This window comes from Armigeres subalbatus, chromosome 1, assembly GCF_024139115.2.
Source record: "Armigeres subalbatus isolate Guangzhou_Male chromosome 1, GZ_Asu_2, whole genome shotgun sequence".
NCBI classification, from domain to species: Eukaryota; Metazoa; Arthropoda; class Insecta; order Diptera; family Culicidae; genus Armigeres; species Armigeres subalbatus.
This window is the reverse complement of record NC_085139.1, coordinates 185,583,325-185,588,949: the sequence shown is the minus strand read 5'-3', so window position 1 is coordinate 185,588,949 and position 5,625 is coordinate 185,583,325.

Below are 5,625 nucleotides of genomic sequence, written 5' to 3'. Positions count from 1 at the left end.
TTGACGACCTCTCCCCATGGCCACTGCGAGTTAGACCGGGACCATCGTCCCTAACCCCTAATCCCAAGGCGTCAAGCGACCCGTGCCGAGGGGATGCATGGCCAGGGGGGTGAAATAATAAGCTAGGCCTTTAACGGAGCCTGTGGGGTACCTGGGCACCCTCCACAGTAATTGTCCCTTACCACGTCACGCTGGGCTCTGGCGTGGTGGACCTCTTTTACCGAGCAACTCGTGGGACCAAATTGAAAACCAAGTCAATTCTTCAATTAGTGGTAGTAGTGTAGGCGACAACCCCTTCGCAAGAGGTGGGTTGTTCAAATCTCCGCCTAGGAGGCCAGAGGCAATAGTCGGCAGCTCAGTGCGCAGCGCCAGCGTGAGTCGCTTAACTTTCATCTCGGCTAATAAAACGCCGGTAGGGGTTATTGACGGCCCATGGCTTGTGGAGCCGATGAACCGCAAACGCGATGGGCTTTCGGCCTTCGAGGTGGCGACGGAACAGCTGGACGCCATCATCGACTTTGCGTCATCGAAGCATAATATCAGCAAGGACCTCAAGAGGAGCTTGCAGAAACTTCGAAAGTCGATGCTGGACGCCAAGCTGGAGAGGGCGGTCAGGACGGCCAAGTGTAAACCCGTGAAATCGGTGGAGTCGAGGTCTACCCAGACTGAGGCCCAAAGATTCGCGGACTCGGGCAAGGTCGAATTGACCGAAGGCGTGCCAGCGAAGACAGTGGTGCCAAAGTCTACCCAGACTGAGGCTCAAGTATTTGCGGGTACGTCAGGGGTGACTGCTCCAACGGAGCAGACACAAAAACAGGGAGACAGTCTCCAGGGATGAGCTCCTGGGGCCGCTCCAAAACGCGGAGGGTTACTACCCCGAACAAGTGTAGTGGGGCTGGGAAGCTGAACCCCGGTCAGGTACCTCCAAAACCGGGGGAGGAAGGACCTGGAAAGGTCCGTCCACTCAGGAAAGACGGTGGTAAGGGGTTACAGCAGGCTGAAAGTTCTCAGCCGCACCAGACCAGGGAAATAGAGGGGGATGACGCCTTCTGGACCCTGGTCAAGAACAAGAGGAAACCGAAGACGTCAAGGGCCGAAAAGAAGGCCCAGGAGAATGAGGGTAGCAAGAAGTCTAGGGTAGGCGCCAATCGCTCCAGGGGCGATGCCCTAGTCATCACGGCGGACGAGGCTAAGTACTCGGATGTTTTGAAGCCGATGAGGAGTGACGTCAAGCTCGGTGAACTCGGCGCCGACGTACGTCGAATAAGATGTACCCGGATGGGCGAGATGATACTCGAGCTGAAGCGGGGCGTCTCGCAAAAGGGCGCCGCCTACAAGAAGTTGGCGGAGGAGGTCCTAGGCGAGACGGTCAAGGTGAGGGCACTCACGACGGAGGTGAATCTAAGGGTTAAAGACCTGGACGAGATCACCGAAGTCGAAGAGCTCGTCATGGCACTGCGGCGACAGTGTGAAGTGGAGACGCCCACCGCACCGCAGGTAGCATTGGTTCGGCTATCTGCAGCGGACGCCTCCAAGGTAGTCAAGTTAGGGAGCGTCAAGGTGGGATGGTCGGTATGCCCTGTGCGCATATACGAGCAACCCGAAGTTTGCTTCAAGTGCCTGGAGCCGGGGCACAAGCAATGGGACTGCAAAGGCCCTGACAGAAGCAGTCTCTGCCGACGCTGCGGATTGGAGGGGCATAAGGCACAATGCTGCACGAACCCTCCCAATTGTTTGATTTGTTCCAGCAAAGCTGTGAACAGCAAGCACCCCATGGGGGTTCGATGTGCCCGGCGTTTAAGCGTGCTGCAAATTCAAAGTGCAGGTAACGCAGCTGGCTTGCTCGGCCTCGCCCGAGTGTTTGGTGTGCGCAGGTTTAGAGGAAACGGCGGAACACATGTTGTTCGTGTGCTCACGTTTTCGCGCAATCCGTGACCACATGCTTGCCACATGTGGTCTGGACACTACCCCGGACAACCTAGTTCGGAGGATGTGTAAAGATGAAGTTGGCTGGAACGCCGTTTTATCGGCTATCGCCCAAATCGTCTCGGAGCTACACAGAAGGTGGCGCGTGGACTCAAGGACGGCTAGTTCAAGCGCAAATAAGAGGTGGTCCAAGGGATCGGAGTCGGCTTCATGGGTCATACCGGTGGTCATGCTTTGTGGTCGAACTCGATCCTTTTATCGAACAAGTGACCGCGCGAAGAACAACATGGTATCGTCGCTTTCGCGGCGTCGGTCAACCGGGCGGGTTCCGAGCCCGAGGACGGAAAGGGGTCCTCGTCAAGGCTGGGGCAGTCGTAGGCCTCGCGTCGGAAATTCCCTCTGTGTGCTGGCGAATAGGCCCTATTGCAGAAAGGTCAATTTGGAGTGCACGCGGCATCATCATTCTTGGTACCAGTCGTGCAGAGGGAAGCAGGCGCGAAGTCGACCCTTCCCACCTTCCGAGGACATAGGGCATGGTAAGGCCACCTGGAAAGCCGGCAACGCGCTGGCACGATACCATGGTGTTCTTCTAAAAAAGCGAGTTACGATGTTCGGTGCTGCAAGGACACGCAGCCAACCTCGAGGGTGCGTTGTGCACTGGCCCCCTTTGAAGCATTACTTTCTGGTTGTACCGAAGGGACTATGGGCTTGGCGGCAATGGAAACGGTTTAGCGGGTCGGGGATGTAGTCCTGCCTCCCTCGGTGATCCCTAACCCCGCACTTCCTGGTCAACCCAGGATTCTGTTGAGCAGATTCCTCAATTCGTTGAGCTGAGTCGATCGGTATATAACACTATGGGTCTCAGGGCCGTCTATAAAAAGTTTGTTTTTGGAGTGATCATATAGCCTTTACGTATACTTAGTATACGAGAAAGGCAAAAATTATGCTCAATTCGTATAAAAACTGTTTCTAAATAAACATTTGAATTTATTTATAAATAATCATTTATAAATAAATACGATAAATTTGTTGATGGCGATATAGTTGCCAAAGTCTTATAAATGGTTAATGCCAGGGTTAATACATTATGTTTATATTCTTTTAATCCGTAACCTTGAACAAATTATGCACAGACTGCAATAATGAATAAAATAATGGTATGAACATTTTGGTATAAATAACTTCATAGCGGCAGATACTCTGGTACGCTATTTTTCCATTGATAGAGCAATTATACCTAAAGCATATGTTCGAATACACAACGTAATAGTGATTAAATAGCAACTACCTTTTCGTCACTGCATTTTATAAATAACATTTTCAACCAAATTTTCAACCCTCATTTTGTTTATAGTGGAGCTATCATCTGAGGTAATCAGCGAAAAATGTGTCGATATCTGAATCCGATTCACCATCAGATAAATTTGAAGACAGCACAAAATTAAAATAATCCAATTTTGCGTGGATGAGCAACAAAATTGATAAATTTAACAAATGAAACAAACAAAATCAAATACCCATCCGTGTCTTTTACGTTTTCATTTTCCTTTAGCGTAAACATAAACACCAGTTTGACAGTTTGCGTTTGAATGTATTGGTGAACCAATGTTGGATCTCGATAAATCGGCAGAGCGAACCTCATTCATTTTGGGTCGGATCTGGTGCGGATCGCGATCCAACCTGAACGAATAACCGAACGTTTTGACAGCTGTTAGAGCGGATCCGGTGCAGAACTAGGTTCGACCCAGCAATAACCGAAAACGACATTAGTATGGCTTTGGACGGAAGGATTCCATCTAAAGTAGTGCCAAATTGTGCAAAAACCGCGCCACCATCTGTTTGGAATTATATTTAGGTTAATATTTTTGCCGTGAAGTCCCAGTTCTCCGGATATACAGTAATTTGATGAGATCGTTTCGATTTGTTTGTAGCCTAGTTTCATAAAAAAACTAAATACGCGCCGGATTGATAAATCCGGAAGTTTGTTCATGGATCCATTATCCAATTGATAATGGTAGCATGAACAGGCAGGGCTTATTGTAAACAAAAGTGACCTCGGTCATGAAATACGAAGAACTCTGAAATGGGTCACTCGAGCTGTAGTAGAATTAGCACCTTCTAACTCCCGGACTAAATCTGATTGTAATACAGTCAGCTTTTTTCCATAACATCACTGCCAGCCAGTGGGGGTTAGAATGGATACATACAAACATGTATACATAAATGGCATTTTTCGGGCTGATGACCTATCAAACGGGAAAACGTTAGACGACCTGTTAGAGAAAACGACTTTTTCGGCTAAATTACCAGTTCGGCCGTATTTTGATTTCAGCCAATGGAATTTCCCAAGAATTTCTTATGGACAATACACTAGTCGTTAGATAACTGCAACATGTTTACGTTTCACTTAGCGAATGTCGTTCGATAACTGCAATGTATTCTAGACTTCACTCTAGACACTCAGTCGAGTCAAGTACGTTGTTGAGGTCGAAATACGTATCTGTCAAGATATAATTAAGTGGTGGAATTCAATGGGATTGTACAAACTCGTCTTATGACAAGTGACAAAGCTTTGTTTTTATCGGAGATAATAAATGACAAAGATCTGACCATTTTTGTCAGTAACAAAAAAAAAACAATTTTATTGCTAACATTTTATTCCGTTATTTTGCATTATCTCTACAACAGCAAATTTCGGTTTTATGCTATCGTAGCTTCTGCTTTTATGGAAATATTTGAGAATCTAACTGTAATAACAAAAATAGCTTTGTATTTTCGGAAATATTAAAGCATGTAAGGCATATGATTCTCGTCATATTGTGTTTGGGTTCTGATAAAGGCTTGTTGCAAGGTGCGTTTGTCAGTAACAAACTCAGTTGATGACAAAGGCTATATTATCAGGCGTTGCTCGAATATTAATTCCCTGTTTATAATACATCACGGGTGGTTAAAGTTATTTCATGAAAATCATTGTTGTGTGCTGTATTATGTACGAAATAAAAACAACCAATAAAATTATCAAAAAAATACGGTGAGACAAAATCGGGTCGACAAGGTAATTAAATCGGAAAGTGACAAAATCGGATCAGCACTGTACATATTGCCTTGTGCTAATATCCAGTCCAGTCCAGATAATTTAATGCAACGAGCAAAATTGCAAATAATTATAGCCTCTAAGTTGTTTATTATTTCTCCAGATGTTCACTCGTTTCCGCAAGAACAAAATTCTGCTTAGATCCGATGTTAATAAAAACATCGCTAGCCACTGCGCGACTTCTTCGCGTAGCCACCAATCCGAGTACCCACCACGATGTGTGTGGGATATTGCTTCATTTTTCTGCACCACGGCCATTTCCGAGCGTGAGAATATTGCATTTGCCGTAGACGACATACAACGCAGCAACACGCGTGGTGGGTGCCAGATGCAATGATTTAAGTGTGAGAAAATCCGCCTGTTTTCCGCACAAACCTAAATACAAACGTTTCTGTCTGCCAATGCCTCCACAGAAGCAGCCTGACCTACCACCACCAACCGATTCGAGAAGGCGTCAAATCTCTTTCAAGTTCCCATCTATCGTAGTAATTATTTAGTAATTTATAAACAGTGTTATTTAATAATAGCATATCATAACAAATTTATGCCAAGTGTTTTGCTGGTTTGCAGCCTTACCGGAAGCAGCAGATGAAAGTGATATGTTT